A 23,609-nucleotide genomic window follows, 5' to 3' on the forward strand; every position below is an offset into this window, starting at 1 on the left:
TGCTGCAATACTTACGGGAAATTTTCCTAACATTCTTCCAAAAATTCCTCCTGCGATTCCATCAGGGATTCCTCCAGTATATTTCTACCGATTCTTTCAAGGAGATCTGTTGGTATTCCTTCAGGCATTTGTTAGAGGAACTTCTCTTAGGATACCCCCGGCATTCCTGATTCTAGGATTTCTCTAAAAATAACTTCTATGATACCTCCTGGGATTCTAGGAATTCCTACAGATATTCAAGCTGGGATTCCTCAAGCAATTCCTGCGGTTCTTCCAGCTATTCTTCCTTCAGAAATTCTAACCTTGGTACTTCAGAAACAGTGCTACGGATTCTTCCAAAGCTTTCTCCTTTTTTTACTAGGATCTTTCCATAGGCAATCTTCCTGGAGTTCTTGCAGAAATTCCTTTGGTTGTTTTACCACGGATTTCTCCAAAGACTCATCCAGGAATTCCTTCAGAGCTTTCATCCAAGGATTCCCCCTGAAATTTCTCATGGAATTCCTGCAGAAAATCTTTTTGGCCTTCCTCCAAGAATACCTCATACCTCAACTTCTCCTGCGGTTCCTCCAGAAATTTTTACTATGATACGTCCAGAAATTCTTCTAGTGATTCCTTTACGAATTTATCCTAGCATTGTGGCTGAAATTTTTCCGGGAAATTTTCCTGAGATTCCTTCAGGCCCTTCTCTATAGATTCTTCCAGAATATCTCTACCGGTTCTTGCAGGGACTTCTCTAGATATTCTTTGGATTCCCCCAGGCATTTCTGATGGATTTCTATTCCTGCTGTGGTTCTTCCAGAAATTCCTCCTAGGAATTTCTGAAAAAAAAGTAAAATTCCCAAAAGTTCTAACCGTAGAATCCCCGTGACAAGGTTTTTTTTTTTCTAATAAGGCGGGTACAAATTTAATTTTAACTTTTTGTCTCCCCCCTTCAAAATTTGTTGGCAGGATTTTGCATTTTGAGGGGGCAGATAAAAAAATATTTTTCAAAACATCGGGTCTAGCTAAAAATTCTTTAACAAATCCGATGAGTTTTTTTTTTAATATTTTTCAGATTAAATGCCTTATTATTTTTATCCCCCCCCCTCGACCAGCCCAAGAGTGGTGGGACAAAAAGTGAAATAAATATTTGTAACGGCCAAATTCCCGAAGGAAATGTCTATGAAATTTGCCGAATGAATTTCCAAAGGAATTACTGAAGAAGTTCCCAAAGTAATAATCGAAGTTTCCAAAGTTTCCCAAGGAATTGCTGATGAAATTTCCAAATAAATTTTTAATGCATGTAACATCGGAGTTGCCGAAGGTATTCCAAAATCATGTGCTGCAGGAATTCCATACATAGTTACTGAAGAAATCTAGAAGAAATTGTCTAAAGAATTTTCAATAGAATTTTAGAAGCGATTTATAAAAGAATTTCCGAATGAGTTTTTGAAGGAATTGGCGAAGGAATATCGAATAGCATACTAAGATAATGAAACTCCAAAAAATCGACGAAAATGCAAAAAATAGTAGAATGACTGTAAAATGAAAAAAATGCGAGGAAGTTCCCAGAGTCATTGGCGAATGAATTACAAAAGGCTTCACTAAAGTAATCCTCAAAAGAATTTACTGAAGAGTAATTAGAGAGTTTTAAAAAGTTAATATCAATAGAATTACTGACATTAACAAAACAATGCTTAACCTTCCGTAACTCGCGCGGTTGACTACCTGCGTCAGCACTACGCTAATGCTGAGTACAAAAAAGCGATATTTTTTCAACGTGTTGTACAAAATACAACAGCGCAATCGCTCGAGGGTTAAAAGACCACTAAAAAATTTCGAAGGATTTGTCAACGAAATAAAAAAAGCCAAATAAACTCCTAGTGCCTATGGAATTGCCGATGAAATTTTTAAAGAATGCGTGAAAGGTGTTCAGTGTCGGGAAAGATTTTTTTTGCCGAAAACACAAATTTCTTGTATTATATGTACAAACCAGACTCGATACAATGTTGGTTTTACGTAAGTCAAAATTTGCGAGCACCCCCTAGGAAAAAATCCTAGATACGCCAATGGATCAATCCATGGATTTCTTCAAGGGTTCCTCCGGAAAATTTTCCGATGGTTCCTTTGGGAATTCCCAAGTAACCAAAAGTTCAGATAAGAGGGTAATTTATACGCTAAGCAGCTTGTTGGAGGTTGCTCTTTAACCTTCTAAGCACCTTCATTTTTAAGTAATTTCGGAACTTAGAAGTTCACATAAGGAAGTCACTTTTGACAGAATTTCCTCAAAATGAATGTGAAAACAAAAATGTACTTTTCAGATTCATCACAACTTTTTGTTGCTTGTATTATTGAGAAACATGCTCACAAGCTTACTTTACATACAGATTCAGTTATGCATATGGCACCTTCTTGTAGATTTGAACGGTCCCGGTCCAGCCTATCTCCTGCGTGATAGGCTGCCGTCATACCGCTACGCAGCTACAGAAACATAATATGGATAAGTTAACTTCGCTACTGTACATGTGTGCAAACCTAGATATCGACAGAGGATTGATTCAAGTCACATTTCATCCGCTTTGCACTTCATCGCAATTGTGGTGTCGGGGTAGAGTGTAGGGCTCTAACGCAGTGACTAACGGTTCGAATCTGGTGGGGTTCATGTTTTTTTCATTGGCACTTCATATTCATTGGTTTGATAAATTTAATTTAATTGTCTATGAATATTAGCTTATAAAGATGTTTTTTTTCTAAAATGACAAAAATAAATCCTTAGAACATCAAGCTACTTAAATGAACTTCAAGGAATTAGAAAGTTCCAACAATGTTCCGAGTAGCATTTTAAGCAGCTTTCAAGTTCTACGAAGTTTAGATAAAGTTCCGAATGGAACTTTGTGGCTGCTTAAGAGGTTACACGCAACCGGAGATTGGCAGATTCTAATACAATGCGGTTTGAAACATATACAAATATTGTATTAAGGCTTTTCGAATAACCTTTAATATCTTTATTTGTTCTATTTTTAGACTGGTCATGGCAGCAGCGGCGGCATCAATCACCAAAACATGTTTAAAAAGAAATACGGGCGGCGGCGGGAATCGAACTGAGACACTATAATGGCGATTCACAGTACCCTGCGCTCTAACTAGCACGGCTACAACTGCACATGGATAGACGAGAGGCTGAAAGCCATCATTAACAACACAAACGTGGCTTGGTGATGGAAGTGATACAGCCACCACACTGCACAATGGGCCTATTAGAGCCGTATTTACGAAGACAAAACTGTTTAAGTTTTTGGACACATATTGTATTTTAGAAAGTTTCTTTTTAATTGTTGATCCTTTTCCCCATTATTGTTATGTCAAACATCTGGTTAAACTGATTCAAAAATCTGCTCTCTAATAATTTTATTTACGATTCCATGATGGATGGTGATTAGGCCGTCCCTTATTTTGCAAAAATTGGAAATGTTACAAGTTCGTTAGTGGAAAATGATCGTTTTAGCTAAGAAATGATCGTGTCAAAATTTGAAGTCCGTTTCTCAAGGCTAAGTGGTCCCTCAAGGGGCCTAAAGTTGTCAAAAATTGTATGGGACCAAAAAAACATGAAATTTTTTGCGACAAAAAAAAATACGCTATTCTACTAAAACTGGTGATTTTAGGACCCTAAATGGCCAAAAATGTGCTTAGATTTGCGATATCTCTACTCGTTTTTGAGTTATTGAACAAAATAGGGTAAGTTTCCTTCGGAATCTAAAAAAAAATGGTCAAAAATGATGATTTTTCATTTGTTTTTTGTCAATATCTTAGAAACGAGCAGAGATATCGCAAATCTAAGCACATTTTTGGCCCTTTAGGGTCCTAAAATCACCGGTTTCAGTGGAATATTGTATTTGTTTTGTCGAAAAAAATTTCATGTTTTTTTGGTCCTATACAATTTTTGACAACTTTAGGCCCCTTGAGGGACCACTTAGCCTTGAGATACACACTTAGAAATTCTGAAATTTGCACGAAACGGAATCACCAAAGAACGTAAATGTTTTCAAGACTGAATCATAATTTGGACTCAATTTTACGCGCATCATGTAAGTGCTGGTTGGTTGCGTTAGATGTCAACAAATCCGTTTCACCAGAAAAGTAGAAGCAGTATCACGTTCATCAGCCATCTTCTAACTCGGTGAAATAGCCGAGAGGTAAGAGATGTGGCTCACGATCAGGAGATCCGGAGTTCGAATCCATGCATGGCATTATTTTACTTTTCTATGTTTTATCTGTCAAATCGGTTTTAGCGATTGCTAGACGCTAAGAAAAAATAAGTTTTATTTTGTGGTGTCTTGAAAGACGTAAATTTACAGGTTTCAACCTCTAAATTTGTGTTTTTGGAGATGCTCGTATATGTCAGGTTCAGGACATTTAAAATTACATGATATTTTCTAGGTGTGTACGGACTTCAAATTTTGACACGATCATTTTTTAGCTAAAACGATCATTTTCCACTAACGAACTTATAACATTTCTAAATTTCGCAAAATAAGGGACGGCCTAATGGTGATGAATCGTTTAATTGGAAATTCCACCAATAAGCTGCGCCAGAGATAAAGCAAATTTTAAATTTCATATAACTCAGGACTCTGACCACTTAGAAAGATGGTGTCTTCGGCAATGTTATTCAGTTAGTCAAGAGCTTACAGTTTATGGTCCACTTGTTTCGAAATTTCGTCACTAAGTGGCACTAGTTACACATTTGCAAAATCATTCAAATGATTGTTTTTTTTCGTGAAGTAATCAACAAGCTGTAAATTTTGTTTTCTATGAACGTGTCTAAGTCAAGTTAAAGGTTTTTCAAAGAGCTGTATCAATCATAATTGTGCGACATTTCATTTCATTCGGTTCACTTAATCCAGAGATATAGCAATTTTACGAAGAACACTCAAATATGAAACATTTCACTAGAGTTGCTTCAACTTCATGTAAAGTTATCCAATCGAGTCCAAATTTGTACCGTTTATAGCTAACTAGTTGTGCAACTGGCAGGTAAAATTTGAGAATATTTGGTTTACCTTAGAAAATATTACAGCTTGCTGAATATATTCAAAATATTCAGCAAATTCAAATGCTTCAATTAATTTGCAACTAGCGCCGCCTACTGGCAGAACCTTGAACCAATCAGCTAATTAACTGAGAGGCCTTAACCAACCTAACAATATCACCGCAGACATCAACTTTCTAAGTGATCAGAGTCGTGAGATATATGAAACATAAGATTTGTATGCTCACTAGCGCCGCCTTGTGGTGGAATTTTGAAACAAACGGTCCATCGTTTGTTAGTTCTTGACCAGCCAAATAATATTTCCGAAGACACCAACTCTCCAAGTAATTAGGATCATGAGATATTTGGTATAAACATTTCATCAGTGTTACGTCTGTTTGTCTCTGGCATGACAGATATCACAGACAGCAAGACGTAGCACTTGCAAAATTTCCATACCGTATATCTTAGCACCATGATCGGTGTATTTGGCAAAGTTGTTAGGTCAGCCAAGGTCTTACTTTTGATGGGCCGTTTGATTCAAAATTCCACCACTAGGTAGCGCTGACGATAAATCAATTTTTATATTCCATATATCTCAGGACTCTGATCACTTAGAAAGTTGGTTTCTTCGGCAATGTTGTTTGGTTTATTAATGCCTTTCAGTTGATTAGCTGATTGGTTCAAGATTCTGCCAGTAGACGGCGCTAGTTGCAAATAAGTAGAAGCATGCAACTTTTACTTGTTATCTCGAAAATATTCAGCAAGCTGTAAGTTTTTATAAAGTGTAGGGAAAATTCTCAAATTTTATCTGCTAGTTGCACAACTAATTAGCTATGAATGATACAAATTTGAGCTCGATTGGATAGTTTTACATAAAGTTAGAGCGACTCTAGTAAAATGTTTCATATTTGAGTGTTCTTCGTTAAACTGATATATCTCATGATTAATGAAATGAAATTTTGCACATTTATGATTAATATATAGCTCATTGAAAAACCATTGACTTGACTTAAATACGTACAAAGAAAACAAAATTACAGCTCTTTGATTACTTTACGAAAAAAATCGTTCATTTGCATAATTTTGGAAATGTGTAACTAGCGCTTCCTAGTGGTGAAATTTCGTAACAAGTGGACTATTAACTGTAAGCCCTTGACCTACCAAACAACATTGTCGAAGACACAAACTTTGTAAGTGACCAGTGTTCTGAAATATATGAAATTTAAAATTTGCTTGATATCTAGCGCCGCCTAGTGGTATATACAAAAGCATGCCAAGTTTGATAAATTGCCTAAAGCATTTTTAGCAAGTTGTTACCTTTTATAAAGTACACCAAAACTATTCAAATTTTAATTACTTGTTCCTCAACGAGTTAGATATAATTGGTACAAATTTGGTCTTGATTGATTAACTCTACACGAAATTAGAGCCCTTCTTGTAGAATACCTATTATTTGACTTCTGTTTATCAAATTACTGTACCTTAGGATTAAGCGAACCGAATTAAATTTAATTTTGAAAGTTTATGATTAATGTATTGGTCTTTAAGGACTGTATCGGAAATTAACTATAAACATTCAAAATGCTCTATCTCGACGCACGGTTGGTCTTTTCATTCCGGTTCTTCTATGAAATCTTCACAATATAGTTAGTTTTAGAACAGCTTGAATTAAATTGGAAAATGTTTAGTATTATTGAAAATATGGGTATATGAGTATGCCACACAAAATAACAATCTGGACAAACAGTTTTTATTTTGAATTTTTTTAACGTTTCAAACATTCGTTACGAACAAAAATTGTACGGGGAAAAATCTGGAAAATAATGATTATTACTAGCAATTATGTACACATAACATATCACTCAAAACCTACTTTTGAAATTCTTATTTTGGATAGAAAAACCTCCAACATTAACAATATGGTCTATCCCAAAAAAACACCTACTTTTTGGTCGAACTTTGACGCTCTGTTTTAAAAATCTTTAGAGGTTATAAAATTCCGTTCTCTGGTAAAACTACCTCTTCAATAGATTTAAATACATACCCAATCGAAAAAAATGCAAATTTTCAACTTTTTGTATTTATTATTGCGTAATCGTTCTTTGAAGACGCATAAAAAAAAGAGTTCCTCGAAAAATGGCCTTTTTTCATTTTTAAGAATTGCCCTAATCTGCGGAGGGAATTTTTCTTGATAAAAATAATTTTCCTATATCATAAGCATTCTGGAAAAGAATATATTTGCGCAAAAATAAGAGAAAAAATTGAATATTTTCCCACAGTTTTCGCAATTTTAAATTTTTAGGAGGTGTCCAAAATTTTAAAAACATTTGTGCAATCTTTGAGATAAAAGTCCAAGTTAAATGATTATTTTTTGAAAATTAGAACTGCCATTCTTTATTTAAGAGATTTATATAGTATCTCCAAAAATAAAGTTATGTTTATTTCGAACAGATTATTTTTTAGGCAATTGTGAACGTTTATAGTTAATTTCCGATACAGTCCTTATGTACAGTTGGACTCGACTAAAGTATGTCCAAAGGGAAAAGAAGTTGCAACTTATTGAATATTTTTCAAAAAGTTCTAATCATTTGAATGTTTTTTTTTTTTTGCAAATTTGCTACAACTTTGTAGAACATTTTGAAATTGTATAGAGAATTAATTAAAACCGGCTACTCAGTCTTGAACTAACAAACGATGTTTATTACTTGCCCAACGTTTCGACACGGGGGCAAGTAATAAACATCGTTTGTTAGTTCAAGACTGAGTAGCCGGTTTTAATTAATTGTTGGAACCATACAGTCGAACCTCCAGCAGAATGTATAGAGAATATTTAATCAGCAGATTTTTGGATAAGCCACACTCGAGTGACCGTACTCATGTCACAATAATACAAAAAAATGACAGAGCTTGGCAGAAACATGTTTGTCTTCGTAAATACGACTCTAAACCCATTGTGCACTGAAAAGCCCGCATCCGGCAGTGTGCTGTATACTAGTGGAAAATTCCTAGTAGACAATAGGACGCGAAGCTCAGCAGCGAAGCGAAAGTTATTTTTAGAAACAACCCGGTTCAACTTCTCGGGTTTGAATAGCGGTGTTTGTGTGTAGTGGTATGGAACCTGTGGAACCGTGTAGCGCATCTTAATACAACGAATAGATTATGATTCAACATACTTACTGTACGTTTTCAATACATTAATTGGTAGAAAAGGCATAGGTATCTCAATTTTTGGTAGCCTTTCTTGTTTTGCGTGTAACAATGAGCCTTGCTGGCATACGCGCCAACTTGTGACGTAGTTGGGGGGGCGAGGCCTCCCAAAATCGATCAAATTTGGAAAATTTCGACGCAGTTCACCTAGTTTAGGCGTATTTACGTGAAAACTAGTGCATTGAGCTGAAAAAAGTTGAATTTTGTCCAATTTTGGAGAGCTTCGCCCCCCAACTACGTCACAAGTTGGCGCCTATGCTTGCTGGAACTTATGTGCAAGGCCCATTGTTAGCCTTTTAAGCAGCTAGAAAGTTCCGTTCGAAACTTTATCTGAACTTTGTGGAACTTGAAAGTGTCATGGGAAGCGGAACTTTTGATTACTTGGGATGTCTTCAAGGATTCCTAGGTCCTAGGATTTCCTCTCGAAATACCTTCAAAAATTCGTGCGCTTCGTAGCCCAGCGGTTAGCGATGTCAGTCGTTTAAGTGTCCCGTAAGCCACGGAGTGTGGGTTCGATTCGCGCTCCAGTCGGGGCCACTGGGTGTTATATGTGTTGTCCGTTGTCAAATGTTGGTTCAGTCTGTAGAGGCCGCAAGGTTGAAGACGGTGTAATTGTCATTTGATTGTCTTTTAAATTCTTTCTAATAAACTTCTATCAGGATTTCTTCAAGCATTCTTGCTGAGATTTCTCAAGCATTTCCAGGAACTCCTGAGTGATTTCCAGTAGCAATTGTTTGAAGAGAAATTTCAGCAGCATGCCAGGAGCAGTTGCAACAGGAATCTGAAGAAAATTTCATGTAAGAATACAAAAAGAATTTCGTAGTAAAATCCCTAGAAGAAATCGAGAAGAATCTATGAAAAAAACCTCTGTATGAATTTAGGGAGGAATCTATAAAGACGTTATAGCACGGACTGCTGGATAAATCACAGCAAGAACTTCTAGAGTTAATCCCGAACTCTTGGAGAAATCCGCGTAGAAATGCCTGGTGGGAAATTCTTGCTTAGATTGCTTCATAGGTTTCTCGATGTATTCTATACCAATCCTTCTCGTAATTCTTTCAAGAATTGAGGCTGTAGAAATTCCTCTCGTGGTTTTTCCAGATTTATTTCTCTAGGAATTTCTTTTGGAATACAAGCAGAAATTCTTGCTTCGATTCCGCGCCATCTTGTAACGTAGTTGGGGGTGAAGCTCACAAAAATTGGACAATATTAAACTTTTTTCGGCTCCATGTACTAGTTTTCACGTGAGCATGCCTAAATGAGATAAACTGCGTAAATGTTTTCCGAATTTCATTGATTTTGATGGGCCTTGACACCTCCCTCCCTCGCAACTACGTCATAAGTTGGCGTGTATGATTCCTTCAAATATTTCTACTAAGATTTCTTCAGGAACTCTTGCTAAAATTTGTCAAAAGTTTCAGCTGGGATTGCTTCAAGAACTGTTCTTAGGACTTTAAGAATCCTCCAAATATTCCGAGAGAATTACAAAAGGTATGGCCTCATGAATTCTAGCAAGATTTTCTGGTGGATTCTAAAAAGAATTCCTGAATAAATGCAGCAGTATTCCTCTAGCAATCGCAGTAAGAATTCACGAAGGAATCTCCCGTTGGTTTCCAGCAGGAATTTCTGGTTCAATGCTAAGAAAAAGGATAGAATGCTTGTAGAAATCTCTGAAGCAAACACAGCAGGTCATATTGAAGAAAGATCTGGGGGAATAACAGCAGGTTTTTGGTACCTATTTGCTGCTGTAATTGTATGAGGAATTCCAGCAATAGCCTCTGTAGGAGTCCTTGTATCACTCCAGGAAATTTGGATGCATAAAAAAAGCAAAAGCCTACTGGTAGAAGCGTGATGGCAGGATTCAGAAGTCCATTTCACCTAGTCATTATCAAAATATGTTGTTTATGAACAAAATATTTCTAGACCAACATTTGAAGAGGACATAATAGTATTTGAAGTTCAACAGAACCTTTTGTTTCTAGAAGAATCTGTGTTTTTTAATTGTAAGTCATGCTAACTATCTTCAAATCTGGGATCTAAGAAATAAGCTCAGGTTTGAATTTGGTGGGCAGTCCTTTTTTACGTGTTTGTTTAGATTTATTCAATTCGTTGAGCCAGTTACCATGTTTTGAGAAAGTCATTTGAATATTATGGACAGATGGGAAATTCACAAACATACAAAGAAAAAATTGACATACAAATCAAAATAAACCTGATTACGCTCAAAAGTTACAGTCTCTAGAAATAATCAAAATCATTTTATTCGTTTTCGCCCCCTTTTAATCAAATTATTTCTAACAGAAGCGACAGATGTCTCCGATCCCGTCACAACCGATAGCCGCCCCCATCAAATCAACAACTCAAATTAACATACAAAACATTGTGGCTGCCGTCCAATTCATCCTTTGATTTACCACAATGCGGTTCGCAAAGCCAGCTTTCTTTGTTCCAGAGATCTCCACAGCTGAAAAGTTTCTCCCCCATCAGCCAGCGCCAATATCGGATAATCTGCTATTGGGTCCGGCACAGTTCACCCACTCAGTCGTCTCCTATCTGGGCGTCCATTGAGGCGCTCATCTTTGCAAGTAGCTCTCCTTCCCCAACGTCATTCGAAGAAAATAAGCACAAAATGTAGCATTTTGTTGCGATTCCCGGCATCGCCCTCGCCTACAGTCAGTCAGTGTAGGCAAGCAACCGTATTGTGCGCTTCTCCGATTGCATCTCTTCGGTGGAAGATGAAAAGTGCTCCATCGCGGCCCGCGCGCGCGGAGGCTATTTGAATAATAAACACTCTTCAAAGTCTTGAAAGGCTGAATGGCAGGCGGACGGTGGACTTGATCCGTTCGGCGTAGATATCTCTTTCTTGGAGATTAGGTCTATTCATTTGGGACGAAAAATTGAATGCCGAAAGCAGCGATGGAGATTGTGTGGCTGTTACTATTTTCGAGTTTGGGGGGTTTCAGCTCCTTAACTAGATACACGCAACCTCAGATTGACAGATTCTAATACAATTGGGTATGAAACATATACAAATATTGTATTAGGGCCTTGCAAATACAAAAATTGGTAGGTGGCAGTATACCAAAAATTGTATTGGCTTCCTAGAATCTGGAACAGGAAAATTTCGCATGTGTGCGTGTGCTCTGTCGCACTGGTTTCTCATTATTTGTTCTATTTTTAGACTGATCATGGCAGCAGCGGCGGCATCAAATACCAACACATGTTTAAAAAGAAATACGAGCCGGCGGAAGGAATCGAACCGAGACGCTATCATGGTGATACACAGTATCCTGCGCTCTAACCAGCACGGCTATAACTGCACATGAATAGACAAGAGGCTGAAAGCCATCATGATCAACACAAACGTGGCTTGGTGATGGAAGAGATACAGCCGCCACACTGCACAATGGGTCAGAGCCGTATTGCGAAGACAAAACTGTTTAAGCTTCAGCTTTAAGTTTTTAGACACATATTGTGTTTTAGAAAGTTTATTTTCAATTGTTGACCAAATTCCCTATTATTGTTATGTTAGGGTGGTTCGTATGGTTAAACTGATTCAAAAATCTGCTTTCTTATAATTTTATTTGCGATGTCATGATGGATCGTTTAATTAGAAATTCCACCAATAAACGGCGCCAGAGGTCAAGCAAATTTTAAATTTCATATATCTCAGCACTCTCACCACTTAAAAAGTTGGTGTCTTCGACAACGTTGTTAAGTAAGTCAAGGGCTTACAGTTAATGGTCCACTTGTTTAGAAATTTCGCCACTAGGCGGCGCTAGTTACACATTTGCAAAATCATTCAAATGATTGATATTTTTTCGTGAAGTAATCAACAAGCTGTAAGTTTGTTTTCTTTGAACGTGTCTAAGTCAAGTCAAAGGTTTTTCAAAGAGCTATGTATCATATATATAAAAGCCCAGAGTTGTCTGTCCTTCCGTCACGCTCTGAAATGTTTCATTGAAATGTTTCACAGAATAAAAGCTTCAATAACCATTGCACTGTAGCATTGTACCTGTGTTGAAATGGTGCATCATTGCATCATTTTGTTGCGTTATTGCATTGTTGCATTGCTGCATCGCTGAATTGCTGTATCTTTGCATTAGTGCATCATTGGATTGATGCATCGTTGCATCATTGCATTGGTGCACGTTGCATTGCCCGAGCAGAGGATAATATCAAAATAATAACAACGGAATCATAAAACCTGTTTTTATATCTTGGTTTGTTATTATTATCTTATTGAGGTATTACCGTTCCATAGCATGTTTTGTTGGACAATCTTATTTTGTTATGATCATGCTATTGGTACATTTTCTATACATTACATTTCAATAACACGTTTTGTTGTAGCATAAGTTCGGTTATTATTGTGTTAGGGAACGTCAATAAATTACGTCCCGCTTTTATGGGAGAGGAAGGGGGTTCAGCTAAGTTAGACGACCCATACAAAAATTTCAGAGGTCTTATACAAAAAGTTTGAAATAGGGGGGAAGGGGGTTGAAAAAGGGTAATTTTTGCGTGACGTAATACATGAACGTTCCCTTATTGCGACTGTAAAAATATGTAATCTTTAATAGCGTTACTTTTTTGTTAAAAATATTTGATCTTTAATAACGCTGTTCACAGTATTCCGTGAGGAACTGCTGAGAAAATATTATTTATTCATCAGTTCCTCTTCCGCTTCTTTCTGACATTACATTCCAACTGTGACAGAGCCAACTTATAGCCTTTCGTTCGGGGTGTACTTGGGGCTAGAGGGTAACATTGGTCCATCGATCCCACGGATTCAATATAAGTCAGAGAATCCAACGGTGGATGCAAACTATCTCAGAATTATGTATTATAGTAGTCTAGCACACATAGGGGCTGTCCATAAACCACGTGGTCATTTTTTTGGGACTTTTCAACCCCCCCCCCCCCCCCCCCGTGGTCATTTGTCCATACAAAATTTTTTATTTGTCCATACAAAATGGTCATTGGCCGAACCCCCCCCCCCCCCCCCCCTCATGACCTCGTGGTTCATGGACAGCCCCAATATACAGTCCCGTCGTATTCTAAACGTACGGAATAGTGTCTCAATGACACCCCACATGACGGTATACCTGTGGTACGAGTATGCATTTGTAACAGAGTTTTAGCCATTTTACGTTTTGGATCAGCTGGTGGAATTCCAGGATGAACTACACATTTCGGACAAAAATGTCAATAAAGAAGCCAGTCAACAAGAAGAAGTCACCAAGAAGAAGAACTTGATTTTTTTAGACATTTTATTTTTATTGCTTTTACTGCATCGAGGCCCCTTTGATTTTGATATCATAACTCATTTTGTTTCCTGATTGTTTTCAATAATTTATTCATTTCAACATTTGTTATTGAATATTTTATAAATTCGCTGTTATTAAGTTGTTATTGAAACTAACAAAACGTGTTATTTAACTGGTCTTCCAAGATCATTTTTTTGTTATGATTTTTGTTATTTTCCCGCTTATGACAGACAAGTTTATAACATGATAAGGTATTGTAATAACATAAAAATAACTCTTTCCGTTACTCAGATATTTTGCCAAAATAACATATTTTATTATACTCTTGCTATTCCCTTCTGCTCGGGTGGTGCATTGTTGAATTTGTGCATCGTTGCGTTGGCGCATCATTGCATTGGTGCACGTTGCATAAGTGCATCGTTGCATTGATACATCGTTACATTAGTGCATCGTTGTTTTAGTGCATCACTGCATTGGTGTATCGTTGCATTAGTGCATCATTGGATTGGCGCATCATTGCATTGGTGCACGTTGCATAGACGCATAGTTGCAGTGGTACATCGTTGCATTAGTGCATCGTTGCATTTGTGCGTCGTTGAATTGGTGCGTCGTTGCGTTAGTGCATCATTGCATTGGTGCTTCGCTGAATTGGTCCATCGTTGCATATGTGCATCGCTGCATTCTTGCATTGGTGTATTGTATTGTTGCATCGATGCATTGTAGTAGTATCGCTATATTGTTGTATCGTTTCATTGATGCATCGCTGCATTTTTGCATTGCTGCATCAATCCAGTAGAAAGATCTAGAAGTTCCATTATTACATGAGCTAGAACCCTACAACAGTCATATATTACTCAAAGTTGGATATATAATAGCATACCTTCCGGCGCTTTCCAAAGAGATGCACCATGCTGAGTGAAATATTTCACATATGCATTAATACATAAGCCTTCAAGGAAGCTTCTAGAAATTTTCTTTCCAGGAGAATCTGGGATTTTGTTCATTGGATAAAGAAAATTACTTATTTTTAGGAACGTGGTTAGCCACGTTGGGTCTGCTAATTTCTAGAATATTCTTCCATTCAATGGACAAGACCCCTACAATAGTCATTTACAATCAAAAGGTGGATACATGATTGTATACCTTCTGGCGCTTCGAATGAGCTCAGTGAAATGTTTCGCATATTTATTGATACAATGGCTTTTGAGGAAACTTCTGGAAGATGTTATTCCAGAAGCTTCAAAAATCTCCTTAATGGATGGAATGTATGAAATAAATCCCGGAGTTGTCTGTATGTCCTCCCGTCTCGGTTAGCTAAATTTCACTGAAATATTTCACGTAACGTGCAATGGTGGAAAGGGCATTGTATAATTTAGGGAAAGGAGAATAAGGAGAAGCAATAGTAAAGAAAGAACAGGATGGGAGTTCGATTACAAAAACTGTTCCAGAACTTTCCACGAGTGTTCGAGATTTTTCTGTTTCGGCGTAATCGAAGAAACTCCATTTCTTCAAGAACGTCAATGTAATATTCGAAAGGTATCTATTTCAAGTATGAAAAAAAAACTTGAACCTTCCTGGGCAATGAGGAAAAAGCAGAATATGACAAATAAATTTCTAGCACATTCTAGAACACTCTTCGAAGGAAATAAAAGGCTTTCTTTTTATAAATGAAAGATTGTTTCCGGAACAAAGAAAAGAAGATATTCTAGGACAAATTTCGAACGAAATAAAAGGCGTGTAAATAAAATGTTCGTTAACTGTTTCAAATTAAAAACAATTGTTGAAACTTTCCTGGGAGCAGAAATTAGATCTTAGGTAAATTCCAGTGAGAAACAGAAGATGAATTCGAAGGTTTATGAACATTCTCGAACATTCTTTGTAGGCATCACGTTCAGTGTTTTCCACGAATAATAGCATATTTTGAAGTTTTCTGTTTAGAATTGGGAGAAATTTCTGGAATGTATATTCTGAACAGAGTTGTAGATTAGCAAAAAAACTTAAAGCAGACGTTTCTAAGCTATTATGTCAATTCTATGAATTGTGAAAACTCTTTAAGCAAACGTGGCTAGCCACGTCGGGTCAGCTAGTTAGTCATAATTGTGTAACGTCGCATTTCATTCAGTTCACTTGATCCAGAGATATAGCAATTAAACGAAGAACACTCAAATATGAACTACTTTATTAGAGTTGCTCCAATTTTATGTAAAGTTATCTAATCGAGCCCAAATTTGTACCGTTTATAGCTTACTAGTTGTGCAACTGGCAGGAAAAATTTGAGTATATTTGGTGCATTTTTGAAAAAGTTACAGCTTGCTGAATATATTTGAAATAATAAATAAAAGTTGCATGCTTCAATTAATTCGTAACTAGCGCCGCCTACTGACAGAACCTTGAACCAATCAGCTAATCAACTGAGCTGCCGTAACCAACATAACAACATCGCCGAAGACATCAACTTTCTAAGTGATCTGAGTCCTGAGATATATGGAATATAATATTTGTTTGCTCACTAGCGCTGCCTTGTGGTGGAATTTTGAATCAAACGGCTCATCATTTGTTAGTTCTTGACCAGCCGAATAATATTGCCGAAGACACCAACTCTCTAAGGATTATGAGATATTTGGTATAAACATTTCATCAGTGTTACGTCTGTTTGTCTCTGGTATGACAGATATCACAGACAGCAAGACGTAGCACTGGCGAAATTTCCATACCGTACATCTTAGCACCATGACTACTTAAATATACGGTATACTTGGCAAAGTTGTTAGGCCAGCCAAGGTTTTACTGGTGATGGGCCGTTTGATTCAAAATTCCACCACTAGGTAGCGCTGACGATAAATTAATTATTATATTCCATATATCTCAGAACTCTGATTACTTAGAAAGTTGGTTTCTTCGGCAATGTTGTTTGGTTTATTAAGGCGTTTCAGTTGATTAGCTGATTGGTTCAGGATTCTGCCAGTAGACGGCGCTAGTTGCAAATTAGTAGAAGCATGCATCTTTTACTTATTATCTCGAATATATTCAGCAACCTGTAACTTCCTATAATGTGTAGGGAATATTCTCAAATTTTATATGCTAGTTGCACAACTAATTAGCTATAAATGGTACAAATTTGAGCTCGATTGGATAGTTTTACATGAAGTTGGAGCGACTCTAGTAAAATGTTTCGTATTTGAGTGTTTTTCGTTAAACTGCTATATCTCTGGATTAAGTGAACCGAATGAAATGAAATTTTGCACATTTATGACTTATATATAGCTCTTTAAAAAACCTTTGACTTGACTTAAATATGTTCAAAGAAAACTAAATTACAGCTTTTTGATTGCTTTACGAAAAAAAAACATTAATTTCCATAATTTTGCAAATGTGTATCTTGCGCTTCCTTGTGGCAAAATTTCGAAACAAGTGGACCATTAACTGTAAGCCCTTGACCTACCAAACAACATTGTCAAAGACACCAACTTTGTAAGTGACCAGAATTCTGAGATATATTAAATTTAAAATTTGCTTGACCTCTAGCACCGCCTAGTGGTATATACAAAAGCATGCTAAGTTTTAAAAATTGCCTAAAACATTTTTAGCAAGTTGTATCCTTTTACAAAGTCCACCAAAACTATTCAAATTTTGATTAATTGTTCCTCAACGAGTTTGATTTAATTGGTGCAAATTTGGGCTTGATTGATTATTCAACTTTACACGAAATTAGAGCTCTTCTATCTATATCTAGTTTTTGACTTCCGTTTATCAAATTACTGTACCTTAGGACTAAGCGAACCGAATTAAATTAAATTTTGAAAGTTTGTGACTAAAGTATTGGTTTTCATGTATCGTTGGACTCGACTAAAATATGACCAAAGGCAAAAAAGTTGCAATTTATTGAAAACTTTTCGAAAAGTTCTAATGATTCTAATGTTTTATCCAAGGGCTCTTTAATAAAGACAAATGAATCAAATCAATTGAATGTTTTATTTTTGTAAATTTGATTGACCGTAATCATTTCACAATAATGAAAAAAAAAATAGAAATGACAGAACTTGGCAGAAACATTTTTGTTTTCGTAAATACGACTCTAGACCCATTGTGCACTGAAAAGCCCGCATCCAGCAGGTTGCTGTTTGCAAGTGGAAAATTCCATGATAACAATAGGACGCGAAGCTCAGCAGCGAAGCGAAAGTTATTTTTAGACGTAACCCGGTTCAACTTCTCGGGTTTGAATAGAGGTGTTTGTGTGTAGTGGTATGGAAGCTATGGAACCGTGTAGCGCATCTTAATACAACGAATGGATTATGATTTATCACATTTCCTGTACGTTTTTAATACATAAATTGGTAGAAAAGGCATATCTCAATTTTTGGTAGCTTTTCTTGTTTTGCGTGAGGTTCATCCCAGGTCGTGAAAAACAAGACGAGCCAGAAGCACGCAAAAATGGCTACGCTCAAAAATGTGTTCGGCCTGCACATTTTTAGTAAACATCCATGCCGCACATGACTGTGTTGGAAACACACATTTTTTTAAAATTGCTCGTACGCTCACATGAGCATGTATTTTGCAATAATTTCGACATGGCAACTCACTGGGTTTATAAACCACCTTCAAATACCGAAAAATATTGATATTTTGCAAAAATGTGAGCGTACGAGCAATTTAAAAAAATGTGTGTTTCCAACACAGTCCCTGTGCGGCATGGGCGCTACTCAAAAATGAGAGCTTTTATTTTAGAGAGAGGGCTCGCCTGGAAAGACTGTATGCATACTTGCACAACGGTGTCTTGTCCGATCCCATCCGGGTCGTTGCTGGAGTGAGGCAAGGTTGTATACTATCACCGCTACTGTTCCTCATCGTAATCGGTGAGCTCCTGTTAGGCGCGATTGATCGTGAACCAAATCGTGGGTTGCTGTGGCAGCCCATTACCGTGGAGCACCTAAATGACTTCGAATTGGCTAATGACGTTGCTCTCCTAGCTCAAGGGCGCTCTGATATGAAGGGTATACTCGATGATCTTGCCGATCGCTTCCCGACGACAGGCCTCATCAGACCAAATCGTTGGATGTAAGCACGGTCAACCCTTCCAGCTTCATGGTAGCTAAGCTAGAAGTGGAGAATTCTGAAAGCTTCCAATATCTTGGCAGCCAAATGGCGGCACCAAGATCGACATAGGTGCATGGATCAAGAAGGGGAATGCTACCTTTACGACTTTAAGAAATGTATGGAAAAACAATCAGATCAGTCGACGCACTAAAATCCGAATTTTCAACTCGAACGTGAAATCTGTGCTGCTGTACGCCAGTGACACTTGGTGTGTATCAGCGGAGAACACTCAATGGCTGCAGGTCTTCATCATTAGATGCCTGTTGTATATAATTCGTATATGGTGGCATCACACTCAGGGATTGGCGGCATGCACCGTGCGGTGCGAAAAAAGCGTGTGCTTCACACAATCGCAAGTGCTCGTCTCCCGTTTTGCCGAGAGACAAGAGACGTATGAGTGAGAGCTTTCGTAATTGTGCGAGAGACAATCGCAGCACTAGCTCTACGGCGCGGGGAGTAATGCACGGTGCTTGGGACTGCGCTTGTCTCCAAACAGAAAAAAATCAATTAATAAATTAATTGAAGAGTTTGTGTTTTCGGCAAAGTTGTTAAGCTTGTCAAGGGTTGGCAAGTGATGGGTCGTTTGATTCGAAATTTTTCCAATCGTGCGTAGTATCAAGCCAAGTGCCAAGCACGGAGACAAGCACCGAGAGAGTGCATACGACAGAGCGTGAGAGACAGGAGAGCTCCAGCGCGCGGCAAAGCAAGCGAGCAACACACAACCGATTGCGCGTACTCGTCTCCTTCTAGTTTGTTGTGCTGTCTCGTAGCAGAGCGTGCGGCACGCAAAGAGTTTTGAGTCGCACCCTATCCCTGATCACACTTGAATCTCCAACGTGGAGCTCCATCGTCGATGTTATCAAAAGCCGATAGCGACAGAAATTCGAGAGCGAAAGTGGAGATGGGCCGGCTACACTCTACGTAGGAGCGGTAACGAAATCTGCAAGCAAGCGTTAGACTGGAACTCAGCAGGACATCGCAGCAGAGCCAGGCCCAGAGGCTCATGGCGGAGCAGCCTCAACAATGCAAAAGCAAGTCGACAGGAATGTAACTTGACCACAGGTCAAGGTGATTGCGGGCAATCGCCCAGGATGGAGGTCTTTCAATTCGGCCTTCTGCACCACTGCCACTATGGATAAGTCTGGCTTACCGTTTAAGTTAGGGTAAAGAAAGAAAGTACCTACAAATACGGACGGTTAATTTTACTCAACATGTGAGCAAGTTACGTTACAAGCTCAACTTTCGGTTTTTCGGATATTCCTCCCGTATATTGCCGAAAAATGTCATTCAACGTCAAAATGTTGACCAGCTGTTAGAAACAGACCACGAGTATGCATACTACACTTAAAAGTTCATAAGAAACGGTTCTGTTACCGGAACTCCAAGACCATGCAAAGCTATGATAATGCAGTAGTGCCACACGCGCCCCCAGCCAATACATACAAGCTATAATCCGTTTCCATTATTTCCCAACAAATGGTATTGGGCTTCTAGAATCCCATCAAGTACCGTAAACCGGGGTCAAAGTGATCAGTGGGGTGAAATTGATCATTCGGGTACTACATTGTACTTCCATACTAGGAACTTCTAAGCGTCGTAATGATCCTAAACTTCTTAAGGTACCTACCGCTTAAGGTACCTCATCTAATTCGGAGATGTCTAAAGATGAGTGTAGACTTTAATTTTTTTAGAAAAAGGTTAGTTTTGCCTTATTTTTTGAGGAATTTTCAATGTATTTCTCACTTAGCTGAAATCATTGCTACCAAACAATCGATTGCCACTAGGACTTCCCTTAAATTTTCTGTTTTAACATTTTTTTGGAGCCTTGGTTGGGAAGTAATGAAGCTATTCCGAACATAAATAAGTTTAAAAAAAGTTATTTTTTGGTGGGATAGTCATTTTGTGATAAGTGATTTCATTATTTCGAAGAAAATTGCCAACCTTTAGGCGTTTAGGGGGAAATTTCAAAATTTTATTTTGCACATGCGGGTGTAAAATTCACTGGTTTTAAGAGTTTTAACGCGATATTCGGAGTTATAGGAGCAAAATCATGCGGAGACATAAATTTTCCTTTCTAATCGATGCTTAATTGTATGTTGATTAATTACGACCGCGTACACTGGAAGATTAAAGAAACAACAATCCAAGAGTTTCCATCCCTGTGAAGATTCGCATTACTATGACTGAAGTGACACCGGTAATAAACAAAATTGTTGATCAGCTACGAGCCATCGATACGTAGATCAGATCTGAAACAATGGAAGCGCCACGATAGGCTAAGTTTAGTGCTTTGGATTATACAACTGATGACGATGGCTTCGGGGCCGGTCAAGGCTACGTGGAAATGAAATACAAAATGATCAATCGAAACAATTATTTGAGTCGTTTTCAATACGCTCAACTAGCTATGACGAGCATAATAACGAGTCGGAAAAAAAGTGGAATGCTCGGGCGGGTACTCTGAAAAAGTACTGGGAGAAGTGAGCCTGTCAATGCGAGAAGAGTTTGATTTCGGCTCTGGTTCGAGATAAACCACATGTTGACGGAAGAGCTGATGCTTCAAACACAGGCTTTTATTCGGTTCAAACTGGACGAAAAAATCGACACCTGACAAATGTTTTCACAGCTTCCGGTTTTTCGGTAAAGACTGTTACTGGATTTTCATTTCGAAAAAGCCACCGGTATGTGGATATTACTGAGCTGCGGCGCTATTTTACAATGAAACGAGAGAAACACGGTCAGTGTTCGCTGATCTGCAGATCAGACCTTCACAACAGATAACGATATTTTGAAGTTTCTTTATTTGCTTGCTGGAGAAAATTTTGAGAATCACCATTGACGGCTCTGGATTGGTGATGGTAGCTGTCGGCAAGTATTATTTAAAAATAATATGACAATGAATATAACTACAATCACATTCAGTCCATTGAAAAATTACGATCAATCGGAAATTTTCACTCGATTTTCAGCATTTCGACTACCACTTGTATCTTCCTCAATGTCAGTTATCTACTATAACTGGATAACTGACACTGAGGAAGATTTTAAGTGGTAGTCAAAATACGCGTACCGTAATCCGGGGTCAAATTGATCACTTCAAAACAACTTTTGCGGTTAACTTTAATGGCAATCCAAATATATGTAGCATAACAGCGGAATTAAAAGGTATAAAACTGATCACACTCATTCGAAAAAACTGAGTTCACCGATTTGTGTGATATCCCATCTGAAAATCCGGATCACGCAAATTAACCTAAAATTGCTCCTTAAAGGTGATTCGTTAGTTATCTCCAATTGAATTTCATCTTCTCACTTAAAATGTCATTAACTATGCCTATGTAGCAATCAGCAATCCTCCACTCGTCACTTGTAATAACCATCCCATCATTGCATTGCACGCGCTGGAACGGTAGATAATTGTAACAAGAATTCCACCAAACCAACGCCATCAGACTTATCCGCCCGGTCCCAATGAGAGTCTAATAGAGGTGGGGAAGAAGATGCTTCGTGTGCGTGAGATCCGTGTCTGGTGCAAAACATGTCGATGTCACTACTACAAGCAAAGCGAGCTCCCATAAGAACGCGTGTCAAATAGTGACGTCACTATTTGTGTTTACATTTTTCTTTCCTTACTAATACATAGCCATTTCTTCTTCTTCCCCACCTGTAATATACTCTCATTGGCCCGGTCCCATACGGCACACGATCACCACCGCCAGTTTCACACGCACGAACGACCAAACGAAACCAATTTAACCTGGTGGTACCAGTAAAGGTGTTGACCGGCTGCGGCCGCACGCTAAGAGATCCCGATCCGGATCCTTGGGACTGGGAGGATGAGCCAGCCAGCATGCAACCACACGGATACGGATGATGGCGACGACGACAACGACGGTAGCCACAGGCGCCACAGCCGATGGATCACGCCTCGTTAAACCCACACACGCGAGCTGACCAGCAGAGGCAGGAACCGTGGTGGCCGGCCTCTCCTGACAGAATGGAGAGCAAGTCTGCTAAAAGCGCTGGGAGCGCGTTCTTCCATTAAAGGTATGACACGCGAGACCGACTATAGATTTGCGGAGTTAATCGTTAATGCAAGTCGGTCCATTTCTGCGAATGCGAATGGAACTGGATGCCGCCGCGCCGCCGTGTCGATTGAGAATGATGAGAAGGTGAGATATAACAAGACCATTTTCCTCCAGGGAGTTGCAGTGTGATGCGAACGACGATGCGTTTCCTTCTCCCATCCCAGCGAGTGCAATCGTGGGACGTGAGATATTTATTTCCCTTTCCGATAGGCTTAATTTTCAAATTACTTTTCAATAATGTTGTTCGTTCGTATCCATCCCATTATTCAGTGCCATTTCTATTTTCCGATGCATCAATGAACTACAACCTACAACCGTATGGAATCATTAGTGACAAGCGTGCACGGTACGGCACCCGGAACCGCCAAGGCAGCAAAGATTACGTCGTTGGGGTAGGATAATTAAACCAGGTTTAATCCGCCGGCCAATTCTCGTTCATTGCCGGCGAATCCAGATCATCCTGCGATGGCAATGGTGATGATGACGGCAACGACGACGACGTTGGCTGCGGTTAGTGTCTACGGCGCGTTGAAAAGGAAGGCAGACGCAGACAGCCAAGCCAACAGCTGCAGTTAGTTCAGGCAGGTAACTGGTTGGTGGTAGATACTCTTGCGCTCCGACACGTTCCTGCCATCGCTTTTAGTTCCAGTTAATTTAAGGTGCGATTAATCTTGGTCTTTTGTTGATCCGCTCCTTCCACGGTACGGTACGGAAAGCTAGCAAGAGAATCATTCCTGAGGACAGCAGAGGGTGTTGCTGGTGCGTTCAGGAGGATTAAAACTTTCTACAGGCGGTCGGCGGCTGTACGGTTTAGCGAGATTTGTAATTGATTTCCGGGCTTAGTAGCAAATACTTGATGGGATTCTAGAAGCTCCAATAGCAATTGTTGGGAAATAATGAAAACGGATTACAGCTTGTCTGTATTGACTGGGTGTCGCGTGT

At 38.6% G+C, this 23,609-nt stretch overlaps 1 pseudogene; it reads left to right on the forward strand.

Moving 5' to 3' along the window:
• Positions 1 to 20,758: 20,758 nt before the first annotated feature.
• LOC134290786 (uncharacterized) lies at positions 20,759 to 21,418 on the forward strand (annotated as a pseudogene).
• Positions 21,419 to 23,609: the final 2,191 nt, after the last annotated feature.

The sequence above is a fragment of the Aedes albopictus genome, chromosome 3 (genome assembly GCF_035046485.1).
Source record: "Aedes albopictus strain Foshan chromosome 3, AalbF5, whole genome shotgun sequence".
Classification (NCBI taxonomy): domain Eukaryota; kingdom Metazoa; phylum Arthropoda; class Insecta; order Diptera; family Culicidae; genus Aedes; species Aedes albopictus.